Source organism: Arachis duranensis, chromosome 4 (genome assembly GCF_000817695.3).
Source record: "Arachis duranensis cultivar V14167 chromosome 4, aradu.V14167.gnm2.J7QH, whole genome shotgun sequence".
NCBI classification, from domain to species: Eukaryota; Viridiplantae; Streptophyta; class Magnoliopsida; order Fabales; family Fabaceae; genus Arachis; species Arachis duranensis.
Window position 1 is genome coordinate 81,367,949 of NC_029775.3, and position 15,100 is coordinate 81,383,048.

At 39.5% G+C, this 15,100-nt stretch overlaps 1 pseudogene; it reads right to left on the reverse strand.

The window, feature by feature from the left end:
- Window positions 1-6,019: 6,019 nt before the first annotated feature.
- LOC107484506 (uncharacterized) overlaps window positions 6,020-15,100 on the reverse strand; it is a 106,519-nt pseudogene continuing 97,438 nt past the window's right edge.

Consider the following 15,100-nt stretch of genomic DNA (forward strand, 5'->3'; position numbering starts at 1 on the left):
TCCCTTCTTCTGAGTCCTTTTTGAGGCATAGAAATACTCATTTTTAGCTACAGTCTCAATGACATCTATGGCCTCTTCAATGGTTTTCTTTTTGTTGAGTGAGCCTCCTGAAGAATGATCCACTACCTTTTTTGCTTCATAGGATAGTCCCTCATAAAAGATATGTAGTTGTACCCATTCATTGAACATTTTCGGTGGGCATCTTCTTGTCAGATATTTAAATCTCTCCCAGGCCTCATAGAGTGTTTCTCCATCTTGTTGTCTGAAAGTTTGCACCTCAGCTCTCATCCTGTTGATTCTTTGTGGAGGGTAAAATCTTGCAAGGAATATATTCACGACTTCCTCCTATGTAGTTAGGCTGTCCTTGGGGAATGATTCCAACCACTTTGCTGCCTTATCTCTGAGTGAGAAAGGGAATAAGAGTAGCTTGTAGATGTCAGGGTGTACCCCGTTGGACTTTACAGTATCACATATCCTCAAGAATGTGTTGAGATGTTGATTAGGGTCTTCTTGGGCACTTCCTCCATATGAGCAATTATTCTAAACAAGTGTGATGAGCTGAGGCTTCAGCTCAAAATTATTGGCATGAATTGTCGGCTTTAGGATGCTGCTGTCATAATTTCCTGGATTTGGGTTGATGTAGGAGCCTAAGACTCTCCTCTCTTGCCCATCATGATTGACTGGGCCTTCTCTGGCATGATTATGAACTTCTTCCTCATGGTGATTCTCCATATTCTCCTCCATGTTTGTTTCAAAATACTCTTCCACTTCCTCAGCACCAACGACTCTCTTCCCTTTTGCTTCCCTCCTTAATCTAAGGAAGGTCCTCTCAGGTTCAGAATCAAAAGAAGTTAAAGCTCTGCTTCTTCTACCTGTCATATAATCAATCAAAGCAAAAAGCAAGAAAGAAAAAGAATAGATGAAGAAATTACTTTCGCTAGAGTAGTTGTTAGTGTGAGTGGTGCAATTGATCAAACAGTTAGAAGAGTGGAAATATGGACACTAAATAAGATAATCAAAGAAGAAGGAAATAGAGCTCAAAATAAAATAAAAATGCTAAATAAAAGAAATTAAAATAACAAGAAAATTAAATTGCTTAATCTAGCTCTCCAATCAATTTAATCACTATCAAATTTAAGCCAATCCCCAGCAATAGCGCCATAAAACTTTATGACCAGAATTCAATACCCATTTCAAAATTTAGTGAATTAGTTCTTTTGGCAAGTGCACCAAAATTATTGCCAAGTAATAACCCACTAGGAGTGGGATCGTATCCATAGAGAATGGCAAATTCAAGCAGTTTTAATTGATTGATGAATTAGTCAAGCGGATCAATAAGATTGTGAAGTGCAGAATTGTAAATGACATAAATGTAAATGACTATAATATAAAGAAAATCAAGAAAGTGCAGTCATGTAAATTGCAGAATGTAAAGTGCTGAATCATAAATGACTTGAATGTAAATGGGAGCGGGGAATTGCTGAATGTAAAAATTAAGCAGTAAAGAAATAGATAGATAAGAATGGGGAAGTTCACTGAGATTGGGAGATGCTGTCTCTTTGGATCAAATCTAGCTTATATCCTCTTCAATCATGCAACTCATTGACCTTTTGGCAATCATGATTGATTGAGCCCTGTTGCGGTATTTATAACCCACACTACTAACCGGCAAGTGCACCGGGTTGTACCAAGTAATACCTTACGTGAGTAAGGGTCGATCCCACGAGGATTGATGGATCAAGCAGCAATAGCATTTGATATGATTAGTTAGGCAAGCAGAAAATGGTTTTGAGATATTCAAAGAGCATTAAACAGTACTTTAAGAATTTTAGAAAGTAAGCAGTAATTAGTTGGGAATAAAATATTTGAGAAAGCAGTTAAGGTTTTAGAGTTATCTAATTTCCGGATTAACTTTTATTACTAACTAATTTAATCATGCAAGATTTTATTTCATGGCAAACTATATGTGACTAGACCCTAATTCCTTAGACCTTCCTAGTCTCCTCTAAAATTCATTAATTGCCAATTCCTTGGTCAATTAATTCCAATTAGAGGGTGATGATCAATTTCTAGTTTATATGCCAAAAGAATCCAAATTATCCAAAAATAAGGGGATTATATGTCACGTATCCCGTTAAATACAAACAATTAGAAATTCATTATAATATGTTTTCAAGCTATTGTTCAAGTAAAGAGCTTTTCCAAGTTTTACAAGAACTCAATTAGAAGATGGGTCATACTTCCGTTCCACCCATATTCATATAATAAAGAACAAAAACAATTATTGAAATATGAATCTGAACATGAATTAAATTAAAAAGATCAAACAAATCAATCCATGAAAATAGACAGAGCTCCTAACCTTAACAATGAAGGATTAGTTGCTCATGGTTCAGAGAAGAAAAATAAGGGTTCTGGTAATAATGTGTGTGTCTAAATGTACAGAGTTCCTATTTATAACTAATCCTAATAATTTTAAAATCTAATTATCTAAAATTAAAAATAATATCTTTTCCTCAAAATAAGATTTGAATTTAAATTCGAATTAATTAACAAGTCTTCAGTTGATGGGTGGGGACCACTTGATTTGTCCATTATGCAGCTTCTAATATGTGTTTTCTGGGCTGAAAACTGAGTCAAAACGCGGCCCAAAATCCATGCCAGCGATTTTTGTAAATTCTACAGATTGCGCATGTCACGCGTATGCGTCAGTCACGTGTACCCGTCGATGGTCTTTTCTGCAAGTCACACGGACGCGTGAATCACGCAGACGCGTCGCTGAGCAAATCTTCAATTCACGCGTACGCGTCAGTCACGCGCATGTGTCGCCATGGATACCTTGAATTCACGTGCACGCGTCCCTTGACGCGTGCGCATCACTCCTCGTAGCCATCTCCTTTGATTCTTGTGCTGTAGAAACTCCACTCCATTGATTCTTGTGCTACAGAAACTCCGTCAAATTCTGCCGAATGCTACCTAAAATAAATAAAATTGCCCAAAACTCAAAATAGCATCCATAGTGGCTAAAATATAATTAATTCTTAATTAAACTCAGCAATTTAAGTGCAAATTCACTAAGAAAAGATAGACAAGATGCTCACGCATCACAACACCAAACTTAAACTGTTGCTTGTCCTCAAGCAACCAAAACTAATATAAGCTTATGATGGGAATTTGCATGAGAGTGAGAGTTCGATTAAGCTCGTGTCTCTTCTTATAGTGGGGTTTACAACTGCAATCCTGAATAGGTTTGGCATCTCACTCTCCTTTGAATAAGAAGAATGTTAACGTCATTCGGAATTAGAATCCGGATAATATTATGAATTCTCTGATCTTTTATATTTCAGTTTAATCCTTGAACACAGCAAAATTTACTTTAATTTATTTTTCTTTGGTGCTTTGCACCTTGAGCCTAGCCGTGACTTTAAATGTTTTATCTCAAGGATTACTTGACACAGAAACACCACAAGCACTTAACTGGGGACTCTCTTTGAGTCTTGATTTTTCTTTCAGTTACTCCTAGACAGTGGTGCTCAAAGCCATTGGCAAACTCTGTTAAACGCACTTGGTCTCGACTCTAAGTGTTCTGTCTCAAGGATTACTTGACACAATCACACTACAAGCACATGACTAGGGAAACAACTCTTTGAGCTTTTAATCTTGTCTGACCTCCCTAGTCATTGATGCTCAGAGCCTTGGACCTTGCTTTTATTTATTAATTATTATATATTTTGTTGCTGTTTCTTTTGCTTCAAGGATTAAATTTTTGTTTATTTCAGAGAAGTCATAATAATTCTCTAAATTCTTGTTCCTTATACATTAACATCCCTTGATTCAGATTCAAATATGCACTGTTCATATCATGCATTCAAAAATCACAAAAAATACCACCACCTTTAAGTAAATCAGACTATTCTTAAAATTAACTCAATTTCTCATGCAATACATCACTTCTTTTTCTTTTCTTTTTAGATTCAAGTTCAGTGAGTAGTACATGAAACATCTTTTCAGCATTAAAGCAATTAAAAAAAAACTAAACTAGTCTTAGGATTCTAACTAATAAAAGATCATGCAACAAACAAAGAAAAATAGCAGAAAGCCGGAACATAACATAGAGAAAAGAGGGAAGGAATAAAAATGAAAGGAACTCAACCACCTTAGTTATCCTAGCGGTCGCTTTATTCTTTAGGTTGTGTTCCTCAGTGAAGATGATTCACCTCCCTTTTGTGCCAGAAAATCCATAAGCGCATCATCAACACAAAACTTAAAGGTTTGCTTGTCCTCAAGCAATGAAGGAATAAAAATAAAAACGACGAATATTATGAGGAGAGAAAAATAAAAGGATAAAAGAATAAGAGAGAATTAGGATTGGAAGAAAGAGAAAAGTTGTGCAGCGAAAGTGACGCGTACGCATGCAGCACGTGTACGCGGGGGTTGCGAATTTTCTTGAATGACGCGCTCGAGTCAGGCACGGGACCGCGTGCCATGGTTTTTGTGCGATTCACGCGAAGCCAGCCATGCGCCTGTGCGACTCTCTGTTCGCATGGCTTGGGAGTCAAATTTTTCAAACGACATGTTCGTGTAATGCATGCGCTCGCGTGGATGGCCATATGTGCAACCTCTGGCCATTCACTGTAAATTTTCTGTCAGAATTCTATTCTTGTATTTTCACATGACCATACGGTGAAGCTTTGGTAACCACAAACAGTCATGACCATCGGGATTTCAGCTTCCCGGGAAAGAATTTGAGCCTTGAATTATATAGAAGCACTCTTTGTCCTGGCTCAAAGACTCTGATGGCAATTTTTTTTTCATGCAATAGCTTAGTTCTTTCCTTATAGAGCTTGGCATTCTCATAGGCTGAATATCTGAATTCATCAAGCTCATTCAGCTGAAGCATTCGCTTGATTCCTACAGCTTCTGAATCAAGGTTCAGGTATCGGATTGCCCAGTAAGCTTTATGCCCCAGCTCAACTGGCAAGTGACAAGCTTTACCATAGACCAACTGATAAGGGGACATGCCAATGGGAGTCTTGTACGCTGTTCGGTATGCCCAAAGAGCATCATCAAGCTTCTTAGACCAGTCCTTTCTTGAAACACTGACGGTCTTCTCTAGAATCCTCTTAAGTTCCCCATTGAAAACTTCAACCTGTCCACTTGTCTGAGGGTGATAGGGGGTTGCAACTTTATGAAGGACTCCATATCTCTGCAGAAGAGAGTCCAGCTGTCGGTTGCAGAAATGGCTTCCTCCATCACTAATGAGTGTCCTTGGGACACCAAACCGGCTAAAGATGTATCTCTGAAGAAAGCTCATTACCACTTTGGCATCATTGGTGGGAAAAGTTACAGCTTCCACCCACTTGGACACATAGTCAACTGCCACTAGAATATAGTTGTTTGAATGTGAGGGTGGGAAAGGTCCCATGAAATTAATACCCCACACATCAAACAACTCAACCTCAAGAATCCCCTGCTGTGGCATTTCATGGTTGGCAGGGAGATTCGTGGCTTTCTCACTTCTGTCACAGTGCTTTACAAATGCTCTTGAGACCCTGAAGAGAGTCGGCCAGTAAAACCCGCTCTGAAGGACCTTTGTATCTGTCCTTTCACCACCAAAGTGGCCTCCATACTCAGAACCATGACAATGCCAAAGAATCTGCTATTTTTCTTCATCTGGGACACACCTTCGAATGATCCCATCTGAATACCTTTTAAAAAGGTATGGTTCTTCCCAAATGTAGTACTTTGCATAAGTGAGTAGCTTCTTCACCTCTTTCCTACTGTACTCCCTTAGGATGAAATTCATGGCCTTATAATTTGCAATGTCTGCAAACCATGGTGCCTGCTGAATGAGGAACAAATGCTCATTCGGGAACATGTCAGTCATAGCTGTGGGTGGTTGTACTCCTGCTTTAGGCTCAATTCTGGAGAGATGGTCAGCTACTTGATTCTCTGACCCTTTCCTGTCTTTTATCTCAATATCAAACTCCTGAAGGAGCAACACCTATCTGATTAATCTTGGTTTAGAATCCTATTTGGTTAGAAGGTACTTCAAAATAGCATGATCAGTATAAATAATAACCTTAGAACCAAGTAAATAGGGCCTAAACTTATCAACAGCATACACAACAGCTAATAATTTCTTTTCTGTAGTTATGTAATTCTTTTGGGCATCATTTAACACACGACTGGCATAGTAGATGACATGTACAAGCTTACTATGCCTCTGTCCTAAAACAACTCCTATAGCGAAATCACTAGCATCACACATTAATTTAAATGGTAGATCCCAATCAGGGAGAGCTATAATGGGAGCAGAGGTAAGGTTTGCTTTTAGAGTTTCAAAAGCATGCAAACAATCAGAGTCAAAGACAAAAGGAACATCAACAACCAAGAGGTTGCTTAGAGGTTTAGCAATTTTAGAGAAATCCTTTATAAATCTTCTATAAAATCTTGCATGACCCAAGAAACTCCTGATTGCCTTAACATTAGTTGGTGGTGGTAATTTTTTAATTACCTCCACTTTTGCTTTATCAACCTTAATTTCCTTACTTGAAATTTGGTGTCCAAAAATAATACCTTCTGTAACCATAAAATGGCATTTTCCCAATTTAAAACAAGGTTTGATTCTTGACACCATTTCAAGAAAAGAGATAAATGCTTAAGGCAGGATTCAAAAGAATTACCAAAAACAGAAAAGTCATCCATAAATACCTCAATAAAATTTTCAACCATATCAAAAAAAAATTGAAAGCATACACCTCTGAAAAGTTACTGGAGCATTGCAAAGTCCAAAAGGCATTCTTCTGTAGGCAAATACTCCAAAGGGGCATGTGAATGCTGTCTTCTCCTGATCTTGAGGGTCCACTGCAATTTGATTATATCCAGAATATCCATCTAGAAAATAATAAAATGCATGACCAGCTAACCTCTCAAGCATCTGATCAATGAAAGGCAGGGGAAATGATCCTTCCTTGTAGCAGTGTTAAGCCTCCTGTAGTCTATACATATTCTCCATCCCGTGACGATTCTTGTGGGAATAAGCTTATTCTTTTCATTTTTGATCACTGTCATCCTTTCTTTCTTGGGAACTACCTGCACAGGACTTACCCAAAGACTGTCAGAAATAGGATAAATAATTCCTGCTTCCCATAGTTTCATTACCTCTTTTTGGACCACCTCTTTTATGGTTGGATTGAGTCTCCTTTGTGGTTGCACAACTGGTTTAACATCATCTTCAAGGAGGATCTTGTGCATACACTTGGTTGGACTAATCCCTTTCAAGTCACTAATGGTCCACCCAAGAGCTATTTTATGACTCTTGAGCACTGAAATAAGCGCCTCTTCCTCTTCAGGCTTCAGGGAAGAACTAATAATCACTGAATATGAGTCATTCTCACCCAAGAACACATATTTCAGAGAAGGGGGTAAGGATTTGAGCTCAAGCTTGGGGGCTTCCTCCTCTGCTTTAGGCGTGTGAACTATAGCCTTCTGGGGTGGTGAATTATCAATTTCAACTAATTCATACTCAGAGATAGGATCCAGAATGTCGTCAAGCACCTCAGCCTTCAGTACCTCTTGAACAAGTGGTTCAATAACATCTATTTTCATACACCCTTTAGAATCATTAGGGTGCTTGAGAGCTTCAAAAACATGAAGAACCACCTGTTCTTCATTGACCCTCAGGGTTAATTCACCGTTTTATACATCAATCAGAGCTCTACCTGTAGCTAAAAAGGGTCTATCAAGTATAATAGAGGATTTCACCTCCTCTTCCATGTCTAATATAACAAAATCAACAGGAAAGATGAATGGTCCTACTTTAACAAGTAAATCCTCAACAACACCCACGGGTAATTTAATAGAAAGATCAGCAAGTTGAAGAGAAATACGAGTGGGTTTTACCTCCACAATTTGAAGCTTTTTTGTTACTGAAAGTGGCATTAGATTGATGCTAGCTCCAAGGTCACATAAAGCTCTCTAAATGGTGACATCCCCATTGGTGCAAGGAATGACAAAGCTCCCTGGATCTGGCATCTTCTCAGGAAGGTTGTGTTAAATAATGGCACTGCATTCCTTGGTTAACACCACTGTTTCTTGTTCCTTCCAGTTCCTCTTGTGGGTCAACAATTCTTTCATAAATTTAGCATAGAGAGACATTTTCTCCAGAGCCTCTGCAAAGGGAATGTTGATCTGTAGCTTCTTGAAGTCATCAAAAAATTTAGAGAACTGCCTTTCTTTGGAAGCCTTCTGAAGTCTCTGAGGATATAGCATTTTTGGCTTGTATTCAGGAGCCTTTGGCAATGTAGGATACATGTCTAGAGAGTCAGGGAATGGGTTGTCTGCACGCTTTGGAGGGGCGTGCTCCACTTCTTCCTTTTTCTCTTCTGGAGCTTTCTTTTCAACTAGCTCTGCATTGGCCCTTGTCTCAGAGCCAGCTGTTTTACCACTTCTCAATTGAATAACCTTGCAGTCTTCTCCTGGGTTCACCACTGTATCACTTGGAAATGTACTTGCAGACCTCTCAGGTATTTGCTTGCTCAGCTGACCCATTTGCACTTCCAAGTTTCTAATAGAGGCTCTGGTTTCCTGCATAAAACTCCTCATCATCTCCCAATTAGAATCTTCCTTGGATTTAGAGTTAGCATGCTGAGGCTATAATTGGTGGTTATTGTAACTGTTCTATTGGAAACTGCCCTGAGAGTTATTGTTAAAATTCTGAGGTCTCTGGGGTTGGTCCCTCCACAAAAATTAGGGTGGTTTCTCCATCCTTGATTGTATGTCTGAGAATAGGGGTCATTATTGGGATTTCTAGAACCACTCCCCATGTAATTGACCTGTTCAGAAGAGGATTGAGCATAATCATTGGTGTCATTCTGCACAAAATGTCTTGCCATGTCATAAGAGATCTCTTGAGGTGAATTTTGGGTGCTGATAGCTGAGACTTGCATGCGACCCATGTGTTGAGTAAGTAGATTTATTTGCTGAGACATAAGCTTGTTCTGAGCAAGAATAGTATTAAGAGCTTCCACTTCCATGACACCCTTCTTCTGAGGAGCCTCAGAGTTCACAGGATTTCTGTTAGATGAGTATAAATATTGGTTGCTAGCAACCAATTCAATAAGCTCAATAGTCTCCTCTGGTGTCTTTTTCTTGTGCAATGAACCTCCTGCAGAATTGTCTAGGCACATCTTGGACATTTCACCCAAGCCTTCATAAAAGATGTCTAGTTGAGTCCATTTGGAGAACATGTCCGGAGGGCATTGCCTAGTCAGTAGCTTGTATCTCTCCCAAGCTTCATACAGAGTCTCACTATCCTTCTGTTTGAAGGTCTGAACTTCCATCCTAAGCTTAGTCAGCTTCTTTGGGGGGAAAAATTTTGTCAGAAACTCAGTAACCACCTTGTTCCAAGTATCTAGACTTTCCTTGGGTTGGAAATCTAGCCATAGCTTTGCCCTATCCTTCAGAGCAAACAAGAAGAGCATGAGTTTGTACATATTTGGGTTTACTCTATTTGTCTTCACAGTATCACAAATTTGTAGAAAACTAGAAATAAACTGATTCGGGTCTTCGTGGGGAAGACCATGATACTGGCAGTTTTGTTGCACCAGAGTGACCAGTTGAGGCTTCAACTCAAAGTTGTTCGCAGCAATAGGAGGCACCACGATGCTCTTTCCATAGAGATCTGTAGTAGGAGAAGAGTAAGAGCCAAGCACTCTCCTTTGTTGCTCATTCCTATTCGGGTTTACCCCATTGGCATTATCAGTATTATTTGGATCCATAATGGATTCTGTAGCCTTGTAAAGCCTTGCTTGTTGTAAACGCCGCCTGAAAGTCCTTTTGGGTTCAGGATCAATGTCTAAAAGATGTTCTTTGTCTCTGTTCTTGCGCATAAACAACAAGAAAACAAGAAAAGATGGGAATCTCTACGTCAAAGTGTAGAAAATTCCCAGTGAGGTAATCTGTGTAAAATAAAAAAATACTAAATAAAATAAATAATAAATAGTCAACACCAAACTTAATTTCAGAAATTAAGAAAAATATTGGTGCTATTTATTTATCTAAAAATTTATTTTTTTTTGAAATTTTTTTAAAAAAATATATTTTAATAAAATTAAAAATAAAACGCCTAATCTAAGCAATCAAACAACTGATAGTTGTTAATCACAGTCAATCCCCGACAACGGTGCCAAAAACTTGTTGCGGTATTTACAACCCACACTACTAACCAGCAAGTGCACCGGGTCGTACCAAGTAATACCTTACGTGAGTAAGGGTCGATCCCACGAGGATTGATGGATCAAGCAACAATAGCATTTGATAGGATTAGTTAGGCAAGCAGAAAATGGTTTTGAGATATTCAAAGAGCATTAAACAGTACTTTAAGAATTTCAGAAAGCAAGCAGCAATGAGTTGGGAATAAAACATTTGAAAAAGCAGTTAAGGTTTCAAAGTTATCTAATTTTCGGATTAACTTTTATTACTAATTAATTTAATCATGCAAGATTTAATTTCATGGCAAACTATATGTGACTAGACCCTAATTCCTTAGACCTTCCTAGTTTCCTCTAAAATTCATTAATTGCCAATTCCTTGGTCAATTAAATCCAATTAGAGGGTGATGATCAATTTCTAGTTTATATGCCAAAAGAATCCTAATTATCCAAAAATAAATGGATTATATGTCACGTATCCCGTTAAATACAAACAATTAGAAATTCATTATAATATGTTTTCAAGCTGTTGTTCAAGTAAAGAGCTTTTCCAAGTTTTGCAAGAACTCAATTAGAACATGGGTCATACTTCTGTTCCACCCATATTCATAAAATAAAGAACAAAAACAATTATTAAAATATAAATCTGAACATGAATTAAATTAAAAAGATCAAACGAATCAATCCATAAAAATAGATAGAGCTCCTAACCTTAACAATGAAGGATTAGTTGCTCATGGTTCAAAGAAGAAAAATAAGGGTTCTGGTAATAATGTGTGTGTCTAAATGTACAGAGTTCCTATTTATAACTAATCCAAATAATTTTAAAATCTAAGTATCTAAAATTTAAAATAATATCTTTTGCTCAAAATAAGATTTGAATTTAAATTTGAATTAATTAACAAGTCTTCAGTTGATGGGTGGGGACCACTTGATTTGTCCATTCTGCAGCTTCTAATCTGTGTTTTCTGAGCTGAAAACTGAGTCAAAACATGGCACAAAATCCACGCCAATGATTTTTGTAAATTCTGCAGATCGCACACGTCACGCGTACGCGTCAGTCACGCGTATGCGTCGATGGTCTTTTCTGTAAGACACGCGGACGCGTCGGTCACGCGGACGCGTCGCTAAGCAAATCTTCAATTCATGCGTACGCGTCAGTCACGCGCACGCATTGCCATGGATACCCTGAATTCACGCGCACGCGTCAGGGACGCGTGCGCGTCGCTCCTTGTAGCCATCTCCATTGATTCTTGTGCTGTAGAAACTCCATCAAATTCCGCCGAATGCTACCTAAAATAAATAAAATTGCCTAAAACTAAAAATAGCATCCATAGTGGCTAAAATATAATTAATTCTTAATTAAACTCAGCAATTTAAGTGCAAATTCACTAAGAAAAGATAGATAAGATGCTCACGCATCAAGCCCCAATCCCTTGGTGACTCAATCTTTCATATCTTGATCAATAGCCAATTCCTTGGTCTAATTGCTCATGAAGAGAGATATGCTTGGTCCCTGATTATACCACACACCCTCATAGGTCCAGGTAGAGGGGGGATTATATGTCACGTATCCCATCACCAAAACCCAGAATCTACTCAAGTGTGAGAAGGGATTTCAAGAATGGTTTCATGTTTTCTTTCCCAAGGTTCCCATGAAATCCAATTAGATTCAATCTCTTTCCCAAGATAATTGAACACTAAGCATTAAGAACGAAATTCCTTCTAGCAAATCAAAGAGAAGATGAAGAGAAGAAGAATTTCACTGTTATCAATCCATCAAGTACAATAGAGATCCCTCCCTCAATGAGAGGGAAGTTAGCTACTCATAGCTCAAAAAGTACTCAAAAGTGAAGTGTAAAGTGGATCTAAAACTAACTGCTTAACCCCTCTGCTTACTCTTTTGGGGTATTTATACTACTCCTAGTAAAATAAAAGAATTACAAAAGTGAAAAGGGAAAATTACATTTTGGAGGGAAAAGAAAACTCAATAAGCGTGACTTTCCAGCTGGCGTGTGGCTGGCGCTTTACCGGCGTGTCACGTGCCCTTCAAACTAGCTTGGCGTGCCATGCTCAATCCTTCAAGTGGCACGCTCGTCCCCTTGTCAACCTTGGCGTGCCACGCCTTCGAACTCAAATGGCACGCCATAGTGGAATTCTTGTGTTGGCGTGCCACTCCTTCGAGCTCAAGTGGCACGCCCTTTGCTTTTTCCACTTTCCTTTGCCTCTGGAAACTTGAACTAGCATGGCACACCCAGGGTCAGGCATGCCATGCCCTTGTTGTGTGCTTGGCTAAGCTCCTCTGGAAAGTTGCACTAGCGTGGCACGCCCAAGGTCTGGCGTGCCACGCCCCTTTGTGAGTGAGTGGTTCCTCTGTTTGGCATGCCACGCCACGAACTCAAGTGCCACGCCCCAATGTTTCTTTGCCCTCTGAATGACAATCGCATGCCACACCTGGTTGCTCAAGTGGCACGCATAAGTGAAGAATAGTGAATGGCGTGCCACGCCTTCGATACCAAGTGGCACGCCTCATGTAATTGGCCTCTTCCATCCTCTTTGGAAACTTATACCAGCGTGCCACGCCTAAAGGTTGGCGTGCCACACCCATGATCTTGTCTTGTTCCAGTAGTTGGCGTGCCATGCCTCGGCCTTCAAGTGGCACGCCATAGTGACATGCTCGGATTGGCGTGTCACGCCTTCGACACCAAGTGGCACGCCCAGTCTTTACCTTTGTTATCTTTGTGCATTGGCGTGCCACGCCTGGTTGCTCAAGTGGCATGCCTAAATGAGGTTGAGAGGTTGGCGTGCCACACCTTCAACTTCAAGTGGCACGCCCAGTCTTCAATTGCCTTCAGCCCCTTCTCTGGATCATTGTATTAGCGTGCCACGCCATGCTGCTCATGTGGCACGCCCATGCATTTGTGCACTCTTCAAGCTTGGCGTGCCACACCTAGGTTCTCAAGTGGCACGCCCAAGTGACTTCTTGGAGCTGGCGTGCCATGCCTTCGACACCAAGTGGCACGCCATAGTAGAGGTTCTTCTTGAGATGGTGAGTTGGCGTGCCACGCCCCTTTGCTCAAGTGGCACGCCTATAGTAGTTGATGGGTTAGGCGTGCCACGCCCAACCTGGCGTGCCACGCCCCTTTTGTGTCCTCCATTTTGCTCTCTGGAATTTTGTACTAGCATGCCACGCCCAATCCCTGGCGTGCCACGCACATATGCATGCTTGGATTTCCCTTCTGGAATTTAGTACTAGCGTACCACACCTAGCTCCTGGCGTGCCACGCCAGTGCATTTTTGTGGCGTTTGCTCCAAGTGGCACGCCAGTTTCACACGCCCATCTTCTTGTTTGTCTTCTACCCATTTTTTATGCATTTTTCACCTGAAATTCAGCACAACTTATCTCAAAGTAGTGTACCATAATATTCATAAAATAATGCATGAATTGTACTGATCAAATGAGATTTATGCTCTTTTATGGTCTTCTTTATGCAAGAAAGAAGGGTAGATGATGCAAGTCATCAGTGGCCAACCTAAAAGGAGAGAGAAAGAAAGGAAATTAAGCCTACAACAAAGATATCAAAGCAATAAAACATAGGCGGGGGGCTAATGTCAAATAAGAGTAGGGTTCTCACTACGTGTTAGCTACGCATGTAAGTGAGGAAAAAATATAGGCAAAGGGCATATTAATTAATACTTGATGCAAATTCATCAAGTTGAAGAACAAGTGATATCTTAGAACAAGAACAAGCGGAATTGAATGGAAGAACAATAGTAATTGCATTAATACTCGAGGTACAGCAGAGCTCCACACCTTAATCTATGGTGTGTAGAAACTCCACCGTTGAAAATACATAAGCATAAGGTCTAGGCATGGCCGAATGGCCAGCCTCCCAAAGAGGGTTCAATCATAAAAACATGATCAAAAGATCCAAAGATCGAAAGACTCCCTAATACAATAGTCAAAGGTCCTACTTATAGAAAACTAGTAGCCTAAGGTGTACAGAAATGAGTAAATGACATAAAAATCCACTTCCGGGCCCACTTGGTGTGTGCTTGGGCTGAGCAATGAAGCATTTTCGTGCAGAGACTCTTTTTGGAGTTAAACGCCAGCTTTAGTGCCACTTTGGGCGTTTAACTCCCATTTGGGTGCCAGTTCCAGCGTTTAACTCTGTCTTCCAGTATTACCACCGGATACATACATGCCACAGACACATAATTGGGTGAACCTTTTCAGATTGTGACTCAGCTTTGCTAAAGTCCCCAACTAGAGGTGTCCAGGGTTCTTAAGCACACTCTTATTGCCTTGGATCACAACTCTTATTTCTCTATTTTTTTTCGATTTTTTTCTCTTTTTTTTTTCTTTTTTTTTTCGATATTTTTTTTTTGAATAGAATCATTTTGATGATTTTTCAGATCCTCAGTAACATGTCTCCTTTTTCATCATTCTTTCAAGAGCCAACATTCATAAATCACAAATTCAAGATACATATGCACTGTTTAAGCATACATTCAGAGAACAAAAATATTACCACCACATCAAAATAATTAAACTGTTATAAAATTCAAAATTCATGCAATACTTCTTTTTTTCAATTAAGCACGTTTTTATTCAAGAAAGGTGATGGATTCATAGGACATTCATAACTTTAAGGCATAGACACTAAGACACTAATGATCACAAGATACAAACATGGATAAACATAAGCATAAAATTCGAAAAACAGAAGAATAAAGAACAAGGAAATCAAACAACGGGTCCACCTTAGTGATGGCGGCTCTTTCTTCCTCTTGAAGATCCTATGGAGTGCTTAAGCTCCTCGGTGTCTCTTCCTTGTCTTTGTTGCTCCTCCCTCATGATTCTTTGATCTTCTCTAATCTCATGA